This window comes from Grampus griseus (assembly GCF_964374135.1).
Source record: "Grampus griseus genome assembly, chromosome: 10".
In the NCBI taxonomy this organism is placed as follows: Eukaryota; Metazoa; Chordata; class Mammalia; order Artiodactyla; family Delphinidae; genus Grampus; species Grampus griseus.
The window spans coordinates 72,900,118-72,921,343 of record NC_139004.1 but is presented as its reverse complement, the minus strand read 5'-3'; the positions used below and the strand labels follow the sequence as shown (position 1 = coordinate 72,921,343).

At 36.9% G+C, this 21,226-nt stretch overlaps 1 protein-coding gene and 1 pseudogene across 30 annotated transcripts in view; one reads left to right on the top strand and one right to left on the bottom strand.

Annotated features, from left to right (window-relative positions):
* Positions 1 to 21,226, bottom strand: part of SLMAP (sarcolemma associated protein) — a gene marked incomplete at its 5' end in the record, with an annotated part of 147,717 nt that overhangs the window by 110,203 nt on the left and 16,288 nt on the right. The gene's annotated exons all lie outside the window — the stretch shown is intronic.
* On the top strand, positions 367 to 1,392 carry LOC309829081 (pyruvate dehydrogenase E1 component subunit alpha, somatic form, mitochondrial-like; annotated as a pseudogene). Its single transcript has 2 exons — positions 367 to 439; positions 821 to 1,392. The product of its transcript is annotated as a pyruvate dehydrogenase E1 component subunit alpha, somatic form, mitochondrial-like (transcript).

The window sequence follows — 21,226 nt, the reverse complement described above, 5'->3', positions numbered from 1 at the left end:
TGGTGGCATCCCGTAACTGTGCAAATGATGGTACATTTGAAATGAAGAAATGTGACCTTCATGGGTAGTAAGAGGGCCCTCGTATCACAACAGTGCTCGGTAGTGAAGAGAGACTCAGACTCTACAGGATGATACAGACTGTTTGCCAATGGAATCAAACAGAAAGTTATTCGTGGTTTTTGTTACTTATGTAATGTCAAGAAGTTTGTGGGGGACTTTAGGTCGGGATAAAAATCATAGATCATCTCATCACAGCTTACCGGGCTCATGGCTTTAGCTTTACTTGTGGACTTTCTGTCCTAGAAATTTGTAGAGTTTACAGGACAAAGAGAAGGTTGTGCTAAAGGAAAAGTAGGATTAATACACATGTACACTAAGACCTTCTACGGGGATCAGGGCATTGTCAGAGCTCAGGTTCCCCTGAGCACTGGTCTGGCCTGTAAGTACAGTTACCACTCAGTATCCAAGGGGGATTGGTTCCAGGATACCAAGGGGGATTGGTTCCATGGATACCAAAATCCTCAGATGCTCAAGTCCCTTATATAAAATAGCATTGTATTTGCATATAACCCTATGCACATCCTCCCATATACTTTAAATCATCTCTAGATTACTCATAATACCTCATACAATATAAATGCTATGTAAATAGTTGCCTGTGCATGGAAAATTCAATTTTTGCTTTTTGGAACTTTCTGGAATTTTCTTCCCAAACATTTTCAATCTGCAGTTAGTTGAATCGGTGGATGCAGAGCCCATGGATAGGGAGGGCCAATTGTATAATGGAAAAAATGAGGTCTGTTTGACTTTATATTTGAAGCATACAACATGGCAACTTTGTGGAAATGACCGTTTATTTTCATCTGTGAGAAAAACCACTGTGTAATGGGAACATCTGTTTAGAGAGCAGCAGCCATCACTGATTACTACAAGAAAGACAATTTTCTTCCTGGGCTTAGGTCAGATGGAATGGATGCTCTATTGTGTCCAGGAGGCAACAAAGATTGCAGCTGCCTATTATAGATCTGTATAGGGGATCATACTGATAGAGCTGCAGACTCAATATTATGAAGGACACAGTATGCATGATCTTGGAGCCGGTTACTATACACAAGAAGAAATACAAGAAGTAAGAAGAGTGATCCTATTATGCTTCTCCGAGATAGAATAGCACACAGCAATACTGCCAGTGTTGAAGAATGAAAGGAAACTGATGTTGAAGTGAAGAAAGAAATTGAGAGTACAGTCTAGTTTGCTACAGTTGATCCCAAACCACCTTTAGAAGAGCTAGGCCATCACTTCTATTACAGTGATCCATCTTTTGAAGTTTATGGATCAAGTGAATCACTTAAAGGAAGACTGCAGGGACTTCCCTGGTGGTCCAGTGGATAAGACTCCATGTTCCCAGTGCAGGGGGCCTGGGTTTGATCCCTGGTCAGGGAACTAGATCCCACATGCCACAACTAAGAGTCCACGTGCCACAACTAAGAGTTCACATGCCACAACTAAGAGCCTGCATGCCACAGCGAAGATCCCGCATGGTGCAACTATGACCCGGAGCAGAATGAATGAATGAATATTCGAATGAATAAATAAATAAAGGAGCACTGTAAACTTACTATTATGCCTTCAACAGAACATTCAATGGTCAACTTTAAGAAACTTTGTGTTCTCAACTTTAAAAGAAATAAAACCCATCAAACAAACAAACAGTTTGTAAACGTGTTTATGCTACTCTATAAAATTAAGTTTAAAAAGATGGGAGAAAAATTTAATGGGTTCCAAAAGTCCAGTGGTACAGTGAAAAGTACATCTTCTTTCCCATGCCCCACAGTTTCCCAATTTCCCTCCACAGAAGCAAATATGTTACTAGTCTCTTCTATAAGAAAAAATGAAATTTTTAAAAACTGAAACAAATCGACAAACCCAAAAGACAATTTAAAATGTTTAAAGGGGGCTTCCCTGGTGGCGCAGTGGTTAAGAATCTGCCTGCCAACGCAGGGGACGCAGGTTCGAACCCTGGTCCGGGAAGATCCCACATGCCGTGGAGCAACTAAGCCCACGAGCCACAACTACTGAGCCCGCGAGCCACAACTACTGAGCCCGCGAGCCACAACTACTGAAGCTCACGCACCTAGAGCCCGTGCTCCGCAACGAGAAGCTACTGCAATGAGAAGCCTGCGCACCGCAATGAAGAGTAGCCCCTGCTCACTGCAACTAGAGAAAGCCTGCGCACGACAACGAAGACCCAACACAGCCAAAAATAAATAAATTTAAAAAAAAATTTTTTTTAATGTTTAAAGGAAAAGTTCATAAATTCTTACATTCAGAAAGAAAAATATGGAGGGAGAAACAGAAACACATTGTAATTAACATGAACCAAGTGGCAGAAGATACGAAAAGTATAGGCTGGGGGAATTTGGAAGCACTGAGTTAAATCTATGGGGAGATAGAATAAGATATTAGCATGTAGGATAGGAACTCTCTCATATAGGAACTCTCTCATACCTATACTTACAGAAAAAACTCATCTTAAAATAAAATCCAATTCCGAAGTCAGGCAGAGATTTTTCCCTCTTGTGTCAGTGAGTCACAAAGCTGTCTCAAGCTTATTTTACCCATCAAGCCAAAAGACATACCACTCTCTTGTTATAAGGATTATAGCTAGGTATGTTTAATGAACAAGTTATTACAATTAGAGGAAAATACCTTATATCTGTTATAAGTAACAAATTGTATCCCTTAACTGTGGCAGTCAAACTACTGCCTTTTGCTTCCTGGCAATGTTAACTCTACTAATTTATTCTCTAACAGAGAAATAATGCCCCCCATGGTGGGCTGCCTACTGCAGTTACTCCATGCAGAAAAGGAGAGCGCTTCTGAAGATCTAAGAATAAGTGCATTAAAATACAAATTTCATCTTCATTTTGACTGCCATTATAAACTGAGGTATCACAGAGTGACTTGTTCACAGACAAAAATTTCCCAAGCAATGGAATAGCTGAGTCACTATTCACCAAAGACTTAATTATCTCATATAGTCAGTGAAAGAAAATGATATAACATTACAAAAGTCATCTATTTTTGTAGTCTTTGTTCAGGGTTCCAAAAATGAATTTCAATATGGTTGCTGACTCTGAAAGTGATTTTCACACTCAGATTTACCTCTTAAAACATTTGGGTACATTCTTTTTCTGGGATTAAATTAAATAACATCTATGCATCAATCGAGTTACACCAGAGGGAATGCTCCACCAACTTCTAGCTGAGTTTACAATATAACGTTAGCTTTTTCTAGAATGGGCAAGTCAACTGAGCTGTAACATTCCCTTGGGCTTTATGCCATTTCTCAAGTTTAAAATTGAAACATCAGTTGAAGAAAAATAGGTACAACCTAACAGCCTATGCAACTTAATTACAGGCAGATTAAGCTGCACACATCAGCTTCAGAACAAAAAGAGTTAGAAAAGAACTAAAAAAATCAAATATGAGATTTTTACTGCTGAAATGGTCTATAAAATACTCTCATGGATGAGATAACTTAGAACCTCAAAGAAGTTGCCTGTACAAGAACACAAAACAAATAAGGCAAGCTGGGAGTGGGGGCCAGGGCCTCTAAAACATTCTATTTCACAAATCAATAGCCTCCACAATCTCAAAAATATCTATATAGAAAACTGATTAAACTTTCAAATGACAAATTTAAGAATCACTCACTTGACTCAAAATATTCGCAATAAATAACCTCATTAGAAAGGATCTACATACCAGTAAAAATGGTTAACATTTACTGAATTCTTACTGTGTGCCAGGCTCTATATTAAGTCCTTTACATGTATTTAATTCACTTAATTCTCACCACTCCCCTGTGAGGTATTATTATTAACCCCACTTTAAAAACAAGAAAATTGAGGCAGAGTTTCTGGCAAATTACTTGCTAGAAGTCACCAAGCAAATAAGAACTAGGGTATGAACCCACGTAATGATCTCCTCAGCTGTAGTCCCTAACTCCCCACTTCTGACCTCGCAGCTCTTAACCATTCTACTATACTGCCTTTTAAATTTTAGTCCAATTTCTCATTTTACAGATAAGGAAACTATGTCCCCAAGGAAGAGAGAAAATTCAATCAAGGTTGAAAATCATTTAATAACAGTACTAGTATTAGGATGCAGGTTTCCTATTCCCATTACGCTCTCCTATTTCACACTAGGCTTTTCCTATTTTTCTATCATCCTATTATCCTCTTTCACATTGGGCTTTTCCTATTTTCCTATCATTTTTCCTATTTCACACTGGGCTTTTCCCCTCTTCTGGTCTTTTTCAAAATTAATTTGTTTTTCTGAGCATAAAATACTTATCAGTGAAGTCAAGAAAGTACAGTAAAGTATAGAAGAAAATTAAAATTATTCCTCCCAGCTTCCAAGGATAATCATTGTCAACAGTTTAACTTATTTATTTATATGCATTACAAGACCAACACTCCATTGCCCTGCCCCATATGTTTAAAGAAGTTTAGAGACCTATTTTGTAAGTAGTTGTATATTAATTTGACTTTTTCACTTAAATCACTATTTTCCCAAGGCATTAAATATTTTTTGAATATGACTAAATGGCTACATGACATTTCATAAATTTCATTAAGATATTTAACCACAGGTCTTCTGACTATATATATAGAAGACTTCTTGCAATTAATGTCTTTGATGAAAGTGTTATACATATATCTTTATGCAACATATCTGTTAATATTCTTAGATTAAGTCCCTGAAAATGATATTACTGAGTTAAAGGGTATAACAATATATAACACACATGTGCTGCTTACTATTGCCAAACTATTCTAAGTGCTTCACAGATATTAGCTTGTTTAATCCTTGCAACAACCCTGAGAGATGAAATGAATGCCCAGAGACAACAAGTGACTGGCCCAAGATCATATGGCTAACAAAGTGGCACAGCCAGGATTCACACCCAGCTAGTCAGAATCCAGGATCCAGGCTCTTCATCATTATTTTGGACTATCTTAATTCCACACTTTTCAACCACATGATGCCAAGTCTCCTAGACGTTTACTACAAATGTACAAAAATCATCTGAGGAACCTGTTTTCAGTAAGCATCTCAAGAGATTCTAAAGTTTGAAACCACTATCCTGATCTAAAAATTTTTAAATAGTACAACATCTAATAAACCCTTCTCATAAAACCACTGACAGACCACTGACAGTTTATATTGGTTGATATTTATATTTATATAAATGATATTTATATATAAATGATAATATATAAATTTATATATATAAATGATAATAATATATATAATAAATAAATTTATCATATAAATGATAAATTTATAAATGATAATATATAAATTTTTATATATAAATATATAAATGATATTTATATTGGTTTAATATACAAATGGGAGGGCCAAGTAAGAGAACACTCAAAAATGGTTAAAATATGTCTTCATGACCTGGGATTAGGCAAATGGCTTCTTAGACATGATACCAAAAGCACAAATAGTAATATAAATTTAAAATTTTAGGGTTGTTAGAATTATTTTTAAAATGAAGGATAAACTGAACTTCAAAATTTAAAACTTCTGTGCTATAAAAGACACCACAAAGGGGCTTCCCTGGTGGTGCAGTGGTTCAGAGTCCACCTGCCGATGCAGGGGCCACGGATTCGTGCCCCTGTGCGGGAAGATCCCACATGCCATGCCGCGGAACGGCTAGGCCCGTGAGCCATGGCCACTGAGCCTGAGCATCCGGAGTCTGTGCTCCACAACGGAAGAGGCCACAACACTGACAGGCCTGCATACCGCAAAAAAAAAAAAAAAAAAAAAAAAGACACCATAAGGCATAATCACATATTATGTGATTCCACTTACATAAGTCACCTAGAATAGGCAAATTCATAGAGGCACAAAGTAGAAATAGCAGTTATTAGAGCCTCGGGGAGAAGAGGAGAGTTATTATTTAATGGGTACAGAGTTTCTGTTCAGGATGACGGAAAAGTACTGAAAATGGAGACAGCAGAAGCAAGAAGAACTACAATCCTGCAGCCTGTGGAACAAAAACCACATTCACAAAAAGACAGAGAAGATGAAAAGGCAGAGGGCTATGTACCAGATGAAGGAATAAGATAAAACCCAAGAAAAACAACAAAATGAAAGGGAGATAGGCAATCTTCCAAAAAAAGAATTCAGAATAATGATAGTGAAGATGATCCAGGACCTCGGAAAAAGAATGGAGGCAAAGATCGAGAAGATGCAAGAAATGTTTAACAAAGATCTAGAAGAATTAAAGAACAAACAAGCACAGATGAAAAATACACTAACTGAAATGAAAAATACACTAGAAGGAATCAATGGCAGAATAATTGAGGCAGAAGAATGGATGAGCGACATGGAAGACAGAATGGTGGAATTCACTGCTGCGAAACACAATAAACAAAAAACAAAGAAAAGAAATGAAGACAGCCTAAGAGACCTCTGGGACAACATTAAATGCAACAACATTCGCATTACAGGGGTCCCAGAAGGAGAAGAGAGAGAGAAAGGACCAGAGAAAATATTTGAAGAGATTATAGTCAAAAACTGCCCTAACATGGGAAAGGAAACAGCCACCCAAGTCCAGGAAGCGCAGAGAGTGCCATACAGGATAAACCCACCAAGGAGAAACATGCCAAGACACACGGTAATCAAATTGGCAAAAATTAAAGACAAAGAAAAATTACTGAAAGCAGAAAGGGAAAAACGACAAATAACATAAAAGGGAACTCCCATAAGGTTAACAGCTGATTTCTCAGCAGAAACTCTACAAGCCAGAAGGGAGTGGCATGATATACTTAAAGTGATGAAAGGGAAGAAACTACAACCAAGATTACTCTACCTGGCAAGGATCTCATTCAGATTCGATGGAGAAATCAAAAGCTTTACAGACAAGCAAAACCTAAGGGAATTCAGCACCACCAAACCAGCTCTACAACAAATGCTAAAGGAACTTCTCTAAGTGGGAAACAGAAGAGAAGCAAAGAACCTACAAAAACAAACCCAAAACAATTAAGAAAATGGTAATAGGTACATACATATCGATAATTACCTTAAACGTGAATGGACTAAATGCTCCAACCAAAAGACACAGGCTTGCGGAATGGATAGAAAAACAAGACCCATATATGTGCTGCCTACAAGAGACCCACTTCAGACCCAGCGACACATACAGACTGAAAGTGAGGCGAAGGAAAAAGATATTCCATGCAAATGGAAATCAAAAGAAAGCTAGAGTAGCAATACCCACATCAGATAAAATAGACTTTAAAATAAAGAATGTTACAAGAGACAAGGAAGGACACTACATAATGATCAAGGGATCAATCCAAGAAGAAGATATAACAATTATAAATATATATGCACTCAACATAGGAGCACCTCAATACAGAAAGCAACTGCTAACAGCTATAAAAAAGGAAATCGACAATAACACAATAATAGTGGGGGACTTTAACACCTCACTTACACCAATGGACAGATCATCCAAAATGAAAATAAATAAGGAAACAGAAGCTTTAAATGATATAATAGATCAGACAGATTTAATTGATATTTATAGGACATTCCATCCAAAAACAGCAGATTACACTTTCTTCTCAAGTGCGCACGGAACATTCTCCAGGATACATCACATCTTGGGTCACAAATCAAGCCCCAGTAAATTTAAGAAAATTGAAATCATATCAAGCATCTTTTCTGACCACAACGCTATGAGGTTAGAAATCAACTACAGGGAAAAACACGTAAAAAACACAAACACACGGAGGCTAAACGATACGTTACTAAATAACCAAGAGATCACTGAAGATATCAAAGAGGAAATCAGAAAATACCTAGAGACAAATGACAATGAAAACACGATAATCCAAAACCTATGGGATGCCGCAAAAGCAGTTCTAAGTGGGAAGTTTATAGCTATACAAGCCTACCTCAAGAAACAAGAAGAATCTCAAACAATCTAACGTTACATCTAAAGGAACGAGAGAAAGAAGAACAAACAAAACCCAAAGTTAGCAGAAGGAAAGAAATCATAAAGATTAGAGCAGAAATAAATGAAACAGAAACAAAGAAAACAACAGCAAAGATCAATAAACTAAAAGCTGGTTCTTTGAGAAGATAAACAAAATTGATAAACCATTAGCCAGACTCATCAAGAAAAAGACGGAGAGGACTCAAATCAATAAAATTAGAAATGAAAAAGGAGAAGTTACAACAGACACCACAGAAATACAAAGCATCCTAAGAGACTACTACGAGCAACTCTATGCCAATAAAATGGACAACCTGGAAGAAATGGACAAATTCTTAGAAAGGTATAACCCTCCAAGACTGAACCAGGAAGAAATAGAAAATATGAACAGACCAATCACAAGTAATGAAATTGAAACTGTAATTAAAAATCTTCCAACAAACAAAAGTCCAGGACCAGATGGCTTCACAGGTGAATTCTAACAAACATTTAGAGAAGAGCTAACACCCATCCTTCTCAAACTCTTCCAAAATATTGCAGAGGAAGGAAAACTCCCAAACTCCCAATTCTATGAGGCCACCATCACCCTGATACCACAACTAGACAAAGATACTACAAAAAAAGGAAATTACAGACCAATATCACTGATGAATATAGATGCAAAAATCCTCAACAAACTACTAGCAAACAGAATACAGCAACACATTAAAAGGATCATACACCATGACCAAATGGGGTTTATCCCAGAGATGCAAGGATTCTTCAATATACGCAAATCAATCAATGTGATACACCATATTAACAAATTGAAGAAAAAAAACCATCTGATCATCTCAATAGATGCAGAAAAAGCTTTTGACAAAATTCAACACCCATTTATGACAAAAACCCTGCAGAGAGTGGGCACAGAAGGAACCTACTTCAACGTAATAAAGGCCATATATGACAAACCCACAGCAAACATCATTCTCAATGGTGAAAAACTGAAAGCATTTCCTCTAAGGTCAGAAACAAGACAAGGATGTCCACTCTCACTGCTATTATTCAACATAGTTTTGGAAGTCCTAGCCATGGCAATCAGAGAAGAAACAGAAATAAAAGGAATACAAATTGGAAAAGAAGAAGTAAAACTGTCACTGTTTGCAGATGACATGATACTATACATAGAGAATCCTAAAGATGCCACCAGAAAACTACTAGAGTAAATCAATGAATTTGGTAAAGTTGCAGGATACAAAATTAATGCATAGAAATCTCTTGCATTCCTATACACTAATGATGAAAAATCTGAAAGAGAAATTAAGGAAACACTCCCATTTACCATTGCAACAAAAAGAATAAAATACCTAGGAATAAACCTACCTAGGGAGACAAAAGACCTGTATGCAGAAAACTATAAGACACTGATGAAAGAAATTAAAGATGACACCAAGAGATGGAGAGATATACCATGTTCTTGGATTGGAAGAATCAATATTGTGAAAATAACTATACTACCCAAAGCAATCTACAGATTCAATGCAATCCCTATCAAATTACCAATGGCATTTTTAATGGAACTAGAACAAAAAATCTTAAAATTTGTGTGGAGACACAAAAGACCCCGAATAGCCAAAGCAGTCTTGAGGGAAAAAAACGGAGCTGGAGGACTAAGATTCCCTGATTTCAGACTATACTAAAAAGTTACAGTAATCAAGACAATATGGTACTGGCACAAAAACAGAAATATACATCAATGGAATAGGACAGAAAGCCCAGAGATAAACCCACATACCTATGGACAACTAATCTATGACAATGGAGGCAAGGATATACATTGGAGAAAGGACAGTCTCTTCAATAAGTGGTGCTGGGAAAACTGGACAGCTACATGTAAAAGAATGAAATTAGAACACTCCCTAACATCATTCACAAAAATAAACTCAAAATGGATTAGAGATCTAAATGTAAGACCGGGCACTATAAAACTCTTAAGAGGAAAACATAGGAAGAACACTCTTTGACATAAATCACAGCAAGATCTTTTCTGATCCACCTCCTAGAGTAATGGAAATAAAACCAAAAATAAACACATGGGGCCTAATGAAACTTAAAAGCTTTTGCACAGCAAAGGAAACCATAAACAAGACGAAAAGACAACCCTCAGAATGGTAGAAAATATTTGCAAATGAATCATCAAAGGATTAATCTCCAAAATATATAAACAGCTCATGCAGCTCAATATTAAAAAAACAAACGACCCAATCCAAAAATGGGCAGAAGACCTTAATTGATATTTCTCCAAAGAAGACATACAGATGGCCAAGAAGCACATGAAAAGCTGCTCAACATCACTAATTATTAGAGAAATGCAACTCAGAACTACAGTGAGGTATCACCTCACACCAATTAGAATGGGCATCATCAGAAAATCTACAAACAACAAATGCTGGAGAGGGTGTGGAGAAAAGGGAACCCTTTGCACTGTTGGTCGGAATGTAAATTGATACAGCCACTATGGAGAACAGTATGGAGGTTCCTTAAAGAAGTATAAATAGAATTACCATATGACCCAGCAATCCCACTACTGGGCATATACCCAGAGAAAACCATAATTCAAAAAGACACATGCACCCCAATGTTCATTGTAGCACTATTTACAATAGCCAGGTCATGGAGGCAACCTAAATGCCCATCGACAGATGAATGGATAAAGAAGATGTGGTACATATATACAATGGAATATTACTCAGCCATAAAAAGGAACGAAATTGGGTCATTTGTTGAGATGTGGATGGATCTAGAGACTGTCATACAGAGTGAAGTAAGTCAGAAAGAGAAAAACAAATATATATTAACGCATATATGTGGAACCTAGAAAAACGGTACAGATGAACCGGTTTGCAGGGCAGAAACTGAGACACAGATGTAGAGAACAAATGTATGGACACCAAGCGGGGAAAGTAGCAGGGGGTTGGGGTGGTGGTGTGATGAATTGGGAGATTGGGATTGACATGTATACACTGATGTGTATAAAATGGATGACTGATAAGAAAAAAAAAGTACTTAAAATGGATGAAGGTGATGGTTGCAATACATTGTGAATGTATTTAATACCACTTAAAATGGTAAAAATGGTAAATTTTCTGTTATGTGTATCTTACAATAATACTTTTTTAAAGGCACCATTAAGACAATCTACAAAATAGGGAAAAATATTTGCAAATCATTCATCTGATAAAGGAATTGTATCCAGAATATACAACTCAATAATAAAAAGATAAGTAATCCATTTTTTTAAACAGGGAAAGGATATGAACAGACATTTCTCCAGAAAAGTATACAAATGGCCCATAAGTACATGAAAAGATGCCCAATATTACTAGTTAGTAACTGGGGAAATACAATGAAAAACACAGTGAGACACTTCATACTCACTGAATGGCTACAATAAAAGAGACAGATAATAACAAGTTTGAACAGGAAGTAGAGACACTGAACCTTCATAAATTGCTGGTGAGAAGATAAAATAGTACAGCCACTTTGGAAAACAGTTTGGCACTTCCTCTACACAAAAACTTGTACATATATGTTCACAGTGGCATGTTTCTTTTTCTTTTTTTAATATTTATTTATTTATTTATTTGGTTGCATGGGGTCTTAGTTGCAGCAGGCGAGCTCCTTAGTTGTGGCACATGGGCTCCTTAGTTGCAGTCTGTGAACTCTTAGTTGTGGCACGTGAACTCTTAGTTGTGGCATGCATGTGGGATCTAGTTCCCTGACCAGGGATCGAACCTGGGCCCCCTGCATTGGGAGCACAGAGTCTTATCCACTGTGCCACCAGGAAAGTCCCGGCATATTTTAATAGCCAAAAAATAGACATGACCCAAATATCCATCAGCTGATAAATGGATAAATGAAATGTTATATATATATCCCTACAAAGGAATATTATTTGGCAATAAAAAGGTATGAAGTACCAATACATGCTACAACGTGGACGAATCTCGAAAACTTATGCTGAATGAAAGAAACCAGGCACAAGAGGTCACATGTTGTATGACTCCATTTATATGAAATTTCCAGACAGGTAAATCTATAGAGACAAAAAGTAGATTAGTGGTCACCAGAAGCGGGGAGAAGAGGAAATGGGGAGTGACTGCTAATGGGTACAGAGTTTCTTTTGGGGGCAACGAAAATATTCTGGAATTAAATGTGGTAATCACTGCACAATTCTGTGAATATACTAAAAACAACTGAAGTGTATCGAAAAACTAAAAATAAACTAAAAAATATGGTTAAGAAATTCATGATAAGGACATAAATTTTGAAATTAAGTGCTTAGAAGTGGTAATTTAAGACTGTAAGTAGAGCTTCCCTGGTGGCGCAGTGGTTAGGAATCTGCCTGCTAATGCAGGGGACACGGGTTCGAGCACTGGTCTGGGAAGATCCCACGTGCCGCGGAGCAACTAAGCCTGTGCGCCACAACTACCGAGCCTGTGCTCCAAAGCCCGCGATCCACAACTACTAAGCCTCCATGCCACAATTACTGAAGCCCACGCACCTAGAGCCCATGCTCAGAAACAAGAGAAGCCACCGCAGTGAAAAGCCTGTGCACCGCAACAAAGAGTAGCCCCCGCTCACCACAACTAGAGAAAGCCTGTGTGCAGCAACGAAGACCCAATGTGGCCAAAAAAATTAATTAATTAATTAATTTTTTAAAAAATGACGAAGTATATGAATTTAGAGAGAGAATGAGGCGTGGAATCTAAAGGATAAAGGTAAAGTCTTTATGGAAACCATAAGCAATGGAAACAAAGATGGAAATGTCAAAACTGTCAAAAAAGTCAAAAAAATTAAGAACTAGGAAAGTATGTGTCACGCAAACAAAAGTTTGAAAAGTTCTATTAAAATTCACACTGAGGAAAATGGAAAAGTAAGTTTCAGAGTAGAGAGAAAACAAAAATAACAACCAAAACAAAATCATTCAATGACTCATCTAAAGAGATTCCCTGATGACTTTAAAAAAAACAATCTAACTTAGTACATTAAACAAGGTTAAGAAAATACACATACAGTCTAAATGTATAAAACTGAAGGCGATATGAACAGACTTCACCAAGTGTAGAGCACTAGCAATTTTGGGCAAAACTGAAATTTAACCAGAATACTTTGGATACATATTAACAATATTGCTTTTACACAGCAAATTTATAGGACAAGATGAACTGAACTATGTTGCATTCCCTGTCAGTAAATCAAGCACTCCCTTTTGTCCTAAATAGACTGAGGTGATGAAAACCGGATGACGGCACACTGCACTCCAGAATGTCAGCTCCATGGGGGCAGGGACTTTGTTTTGTTTAACTAGAACAATGCTTAGCACACAGGAAGAGCTCAATAATATTGGCTAAATGAATCAACAGCACTTTGAAATCTGTGTATATATTTTAGGAATTCCCATCTAGATTAGGGAATTCTTCACATCTAGAAATGGAATTTTAATGAAGAGCCAGAGATAACTGAGCTCTAAAACTAGAGCTTCAGGGAAGAAAAGAATTTTCCTTGAAATACCACACTGACTGGAGGCAGATAAGAAGGCTACATAACTTGCTTGTGCTGTTAAACACTTAAACATAATCATAAATTTCTTTTATTTTTTACATTGCCAGCATAATGAAAAACATAAATGAGTCTGTACAATTCTAAAGAGTTAACTTTTTAAATGGTAAAAATAACTATATACGCTTAGAATTCATCATGGTCAAGTTATAGGAACACACAATACACAAGATAAAATCCCCTAAAGACAAAGATATGATTTAAGTAAAATACAATAGATAAAGCCACTATCTAAGAGATCTAAGCAGAAAATATAAAACCTAACTGTTAAAATCTATTCAATACTAACTAAACTTAGAACGATGAACACAGAAAGAAAACAAAATCCTCCAGCTTAAAGGAATTCAGTTCAGGATAATAGACAAGAAAAAACTACTAGACAGTGATAAACACCATAACAACGATAAGAACAATTTCTAACAATGCCTGATTCAGCTAATTTACTTATAAATTTACATGGAGGATCAAAAAAAGACACATCTTCAGATGGGAAAAGACATACTATAATTTCACTCATATGTGGAATATAAAAAACAAAATAAATGAACAAACCAAACAAAAACAAACATGTAGATACAGAGAACAGAGTAGTGGTTACCGAAGAGGAAGCGGGGAGTGAAATGGATAAGGTCAACTGTATGCTGTATGGTGACAGACAGAAACTGAATTTTTGGTGGTGAGCACAATGTAGTATACACATAAGTAAAAATATAATGTTGTACATGCAAAATATATAATGTTATAAACCAAATTACCTCAATTGTTAAGAAGACACATCTTATTTTAAAACATTACATGTATAAGAAGTTTCTATACCTGTCACATAAATAGTAAAATCAATACCAACGAAACAAATGGTGTTTTTTAATAAAAATATCACTAAGAAGGTTGCATTTAAATATTTAATCAACACAGTTATTACAAAATTTTGTTCTTTAAATCAAAGTACTCTATTGTTAGAATAATGACAAATATCATTACTTAGTTCATTTCACCTCACCTCTCTTTTTAAAAAAGATACTTGTGGGCAATAGACATGCAATTAAAGCTGTAGTTCAAGTTCAAACAACTCCCTCTGAACACACTAAAAAGACAGCCCACTAAAACATCCTGTTATACTTCTCATATTTGAATACTGTCTTAGATTTACCTCTACTAAGAACTTTATTTGAATCTAAAATATCCAGCAAATTTTGGGACTTCCCTGGTGGTCCAGTGGTAAAGAATCCACCTTCCAATGCAGGGGACACGGGCTTGATCTCTGGTAGGGGAACTAAGATCCCACATGCCGCAGGGCAAGTAAGCCCGAGCGCCACAACTACTGAGCTCACGCACCTCAACTAGAGAGCCTGCGTGCAGCAAACTACAGAGTCCAGGTTTTCTGGAACTGGCACGCCACAACTAGAGAAGAGAAAACTCGCACACCACAAGTAGAGTGAAGCCCATGCGCCGCAACAAAAGATCCCACAAGCTGCAATGAAGATCCCATGTGCCGCAACTAAGACCCAACGCAGTCAAAAAATTAAAAAATAAGAAAAAAATTTTTAAGTACCAAAAAAAAAAGAGCAAGCAAATTTTGAGATGAAATGTTGTTTCGCTTTCCATTAATAAATAGGTATGTCTTTAAATAGATCAGTTTCAACTCCAAAGTTTAGTAAAGAACATAAATTGGTTCAGGTATGAGAGATTTCTATTACTAAAACTAATTTTAGAGTATTTAATCTGAGCAAACTTGATGCTATGTAAAAAAGCTTAAGCAATTTTTGGCACTTTCTGTTGATACAGGAGTTCACTTGATAGTTTTCCAAAGATTATGCTGCAAATACTGAACTTTTAAATAGTCATAAACTAGAAAATTAATCATACCTTAACTTTTTTTTTCATTCTCAAATTGTTTTTCAAGATCCTGAGATATTTACACTCTGTTTCAGGCATATTATCTTAGTAGCAAAGCCGGATTTACACTAAGGAAGTGACAGTGCAGATTTTGGGTTTTGACATGCATGCTTTACAATAGAAAACATTGTGCAAGTAAAAAAGTACTAATGTTGAGAACTACAACATATGCTAAATAAAATGGTACATTTTTTTAAAGTAAGACTGCTGCTATATACTTATACTGGGCCAAAATTCCTAAAAAGCCATTCCTCCAAAATCTCCTTCTTCCCCTACCCGCTGCTCAAAGTAACTTTTTCCATCCTAGAACTCATAAAATGTATTTAAAATACATATTTCAGTACATCTTTATTATCTTTCCATTAATGGATATCTCTCTGAAAATAAAAATATTTTATTTGACCCCTTTGCTCCAAAGCAACTTAATTATGTTTTTCCATTAAATTTATTTATTTATTTATTTATTATTATTATTGGCTGCATTGGGTCTTCATTGCTACACACGGGCTTTCTCTAGTTGCGGAGAGCAGGCGCTACTCTTCGTTGCGGTGCGCGGGCTTCTCATTGTGGTGGCTTCTATTGTTGCGGAGCACGGGCTCTAGGCACGTGGGCTTCAGTAGTTGTGGCTCGCGGGCTCTGGCGCGCAGGCTCAGTAGCTGTGGCACGCGGGCTTAGCTGCTCCGAGGCATGTGGGATCTTCCTGGTCCAGGGCTCAAACCCATGTCCCCTGCACTGGCAGGCGGATTCTTAACCACTGCGCCACCAGGGAAGTCCCGTTAATTTTAAATATAAATGTTTAAAATTCATTCTAAATTTAATGAAGGGCCTTAATCCATTGCCAGTGAGCTTCCATACCCACCACTCCACTGAATAGCCCTCAAGTCACTGATGAGACTACTACCTGACAAATCCAAGGACTGCTTTCAGCTCTTAAAAGGTGACACGAGTATTTTCTCAAAAACTCTTCCCTGCCTTGTACCTCACAAATCCAATCTTTCCTGGTCCTCCTACTTCACTGGTTGTCCCTTCCAACTCTCTTTTTCTTTTTCCCTCACAGCAGTTCAACTGTTGATCATCCCCAGGGTTCTTTCCTAGCTTCTACTTTTCTAGGATGTACAAACCTCCCTGGGCGTGTATTTCCTACAGCCTTCACTATATCGGGTAGTGACTCCCAAATCTGTCTCACTCCATCCAGATGATGTGGTTGCACTCTGGGAATTTATCTCTAACTGATCTTTCTACTATATCACTCTACTGGGTCTCCTTGCCTCTGAGCACAATCCCAATGTCTTTCATATTGTCACTAAGACTGCTGCTCTAAAAACAAAGTTTTAACCGTGTAATTCTATTACTTAAAATCTTTTGGCACCCCTCACCACTTGTCCTAAAGGAAAAAGGAGCATGACATTAAAATCCCTCACAGCCTCGTCCTGAACTGTCTTTTTTGCCTCATCTTCTATTCCTCACCTAAATGATATCACACAAAATCAGTTTCTCAAACAAGCCAACTATTTTTATTCCTATCAGTACCAATAAAACTATCACTCATGCTGCCTAAAATGTACTTCCCCCTCATTTGCATGCTAAAACCTGCTCTCCTTTTAAGATTTGTTTCAGATATCACCTCTGGAGAAGCCATTCCCTCCTTCATTGCCTTCTCAATTGGTCATTCCATCCTCAATATTTCTACTGCAGTCCATTTGAATAGTATCTCTCTAAGCAATTATTTCACTGAATTGTAATTTTTTGTAGACATGTCCACTTACACAGAATCCCTAAAAACAGGGGTTATATCTTTTCACCCCTTTATCCCTGTCAGCTAGCAAACATGCCATAGTAGATGCTTAATAAAAAGATGTCCAATAAGCAAATGTTATGTAATTATGTCGCTCTCTATTTTAAATACTCTGATGTTTTACAGATGGCCAACAGGCACATGACAAGATGCTCAACATCACTAATCATCAGAGAAACACAAATCAAAACCACAATGAGATATCACTTCATACCTGTCAGAATAGCTATCCTCAAAAAGACCACAAATAGGGCTTCCCTGGTGGCGCAGTGGTTGAGAGTCCGCCTGCCGATGCAGGGGACACGGGTTCGTGCCCCGGTCTGGGAAGATCCCACATGCCGCGGAGCGGCTGGGCCCGTGAGCCAGGGCCACTGAGCCTGCGCTCTGCAACGGGAGAGGCCACAACAGTGAGACGCTCACAGACCGCAAAACAAACAAACATAAAAAGACCACAAATAATAAATGTGGCAAGGATGCGGAGAAAAGGGAAACCTTGTATACTGTTGGTGGGAATGTAAATTGGTGGTCACTATGTAAAACAGTATGGAGGTTCCTCAAAAAACTAAAAATAGAACTACCATATGATCCAGCAATTCCACTCCTGGGTATATAGCCAAAGAAAATGAAAACACTAAATCAAAAAGATACTTGCACCCCAACGTTCACAACAGCATTATTTATAATAGCCAAAATATGGAAGCAACCTAAGTGTCCATCAAAAGACACACACACACACACACACACACACACACGCACACACACACACTGGAATACCACTCAGTCATAAAAAAGAATGAAAAATTTTCCATTTGCAACAATATGAATGGACCTAGAGGTTATTACACTTACAGAAATAAGTCAAAGAAAGACAAATACTATATGTTATCACTTACATGTGGAATCTAAAAAATAAAACAAGCCAATTAATATAACAAAAAGAAACAGACTCACAGATATACAGAACTAATGGTTACCAATGGGAAAAGTGAGGGGAGAAGGGCAAAATTGGGGTAGAGGATTAAGAGGTACAAACTATCAATATTACATATAAAATAAATAAGCTTCGAGAACATTGTACAGCACAGGAAATATAGCCAATATTTTATAATAACTTTGAGTGGAGTTTAATCTATAAAGAATTTGAATCAATATATCATACACCTGAAACTAACATAATACTGTAAATCAACTATATCTCAATAATAAATAAATACTCTAATGTTTGACCCTATGAACTAATATATCCCAGTGTTTTATTTTAAAATATGATCAATACAGATTCAGTCCATGACAAGGCAGATAAACTGGCAAGATAAAGTTGATGAATAGATGTCTGGGAAAAAAACATCACTTATGACTAAACCCCATAACTCAATGTCAGAGTTATTCACAAAAGATACTAAGTACTATATCAACGATATAGACTTCTCTCATAAAAAGGAGATTGCTACTTCAAATTATAATTTCTTTAGGCCTTAATTTTCTCTTCTCTGAGAGAAATACAAACCATTTACCTTATGGATATTAGAATACTCATAAAAGACTAGAAAACTTTATTTTTGCTAAAATGCATTCTTCTTTTTCTTTTTTTAAATGCATTCTTCTTTGACAGCTCCCAAGGCTGTATAATTTTCACTGAGTTGGGAAGTAAGCTGAGTGTAGCAGAACGGATGACAGTACTCAATTATTCCACTGATTTTTCCTAAATGAATATTAATTACAATTCCCTGCCCAATTATGTCATGTTTGGCCATATAACTTGCTTTGGCCAATGAAATGTGAGTGGAAGTGACATGTACCACTTCTGGGCAGAAACTTTAACTGTAATTCCATGGCTCTGAATAGCTCTTCGCCTTCTAATACCTACTACCAGAACATGTATGTCCCAGACAGGAGTTGCTCCTTCAGCCTGAATTCCAGAAAGGAGAACAACTGTGGATGGAGCTGCCATCTACCTAAGTATTTAACATGAGCAAGAAATAAATCTTTGTTGTTATAAGGCACTGAGCTCTTCAGGTTGTTTATTACCACAGTATAACTAGCATAAACTAATCAACACACTGAATCAGTTGTTCTTCCTCTATAATATCATAATACACAGGCATATGACACTATAAAATATTATACTAAAGGTTTTTTATTGTCTTATGCAAATAGACTTATGATTTTAAGAGGGCAGACTCTTCTTTTTTCATCTCTAGCACCTGGTAGTAGAAGACTGATATATTTGACTGATAGTTTGCTGAAAGAACTATGTAAGTTCTTTCTATTTAGTTCTTTCTAAACTATTATGTATTTTCCAACAAATGAAGTTACATAGTTACTGAAAATTTTTTAAATGTAATACAAAAATAACTTATATTGTTTAAAAAAAAAGCTGAAGAAATCAAAATACCTAATACTGTAAAGAAAAGTTGAAGAGATCTGATGACCATCTATTTTACCTGATCTTAGGTAAAACATCTTAACATTATTCTAAAAGGTTTTGCCAATATATTTATCAAAGATTTCAATAATACCATTTTACTTACAACATATTCACTTGATAACCAGAAAGGAAAGAAGTGTGGGAGCAGATGTCCAAGCTGATGCACTGTAAAGTTCACATGCTTCCTTATCGGTTCATATTTACAAATGTTTAGTTATTGTTTCTAAACAGTTCCTATAGGAATGGCTGACCTAGAAAACTGACAAATAACAACTCAGATGAACCAACACATAAAAATGCATAATTCAGTAATTTTAAAACTGCTAATCTAAAAAGTCACTTAGCACTGGGATAAAAAACATATAACCTCTAATGGTATTAGTAAATTAGGTCATTAAGAAAAGGTTATGTCCAATACCACATGATATCACTTATATGAGGAATCTAAAACATGACACAAATGAACCTATCTACAAACAGAAACAGACTCACAGACATAGAGAACAGCCTTGTGGTTGCCGAGGGGGAGCTAGCTGGTGGATTGTGAGTTTGGGGTTAGTAGATACAAACTATTATATATAGAATGGATAAACAACAAGGTCCTACTGTTTAGCAAAGGGAGCTATTTCAATACCCTGTGATAAACCATAATGGAAAAGAATGCATATATGCACAACTGAATCACTTTTCTGTACAACGGAAACTAACATAACAGGAACTTCCCTGGTGGCACAGTAGTTAAGAATCCGCCTGCCAAAGCAGGAGACACGGGTTCGAGCCCTAGTCTGGGAAGATCCCACATGCTGCAGAGGAACTATGCCCATGAGCCACAACTATTGAGCCTGAGTGCCACAACTACTGAAGCCCACGTGCCTAGAGCCCGTGCTTCACAAGAAGCCTGTGCACCGCAATGAAGAGTAGCCCCACTTGTTGCAACTAGAGAAAGCCTGCGCATAACAACAAAGACCCAATGCAGCCAAAAATAAATAAATAAGTAAACAGATAAATTTTTTAATTAAAAAAAAAGGAAAAAAGGAACTCTTTGGCCATCTAAACACTAACTTTTCCTTTTTTTTTTTTTTTTTTTTTTTTGCGGTACACAGGCCTCTCACTGTTGTGGCCTCTCCCGTCGCAGAGCACAGGCTCCGGCCACGCAGGCTAGGCGGCCATGGCTCACAGGCCCAGCTGCTCCGCGGCATGTGGGATCTTCCCGGACCGGGACACGAACCCGTGTCCCCTGCATCGGCAGACAGACTCTCAACCACTGCGCCACCAGGGAAGCCCTAACTTTTCCTAGTTTTTAAGTTAAATGATGTCAGAAAGCTCAAAGTCACAGTACCAAAGCAGTTTATAAATTATAAAACTGTTTAAATATAAGGTATTATTTTAAAAAGCCTCCTCATTGAAAGGAAAGTTCTGCCTATAAATGTACCACATCCAAAAGAGACAGAAGATAATCAAAGAACTAACACTGGAAAAG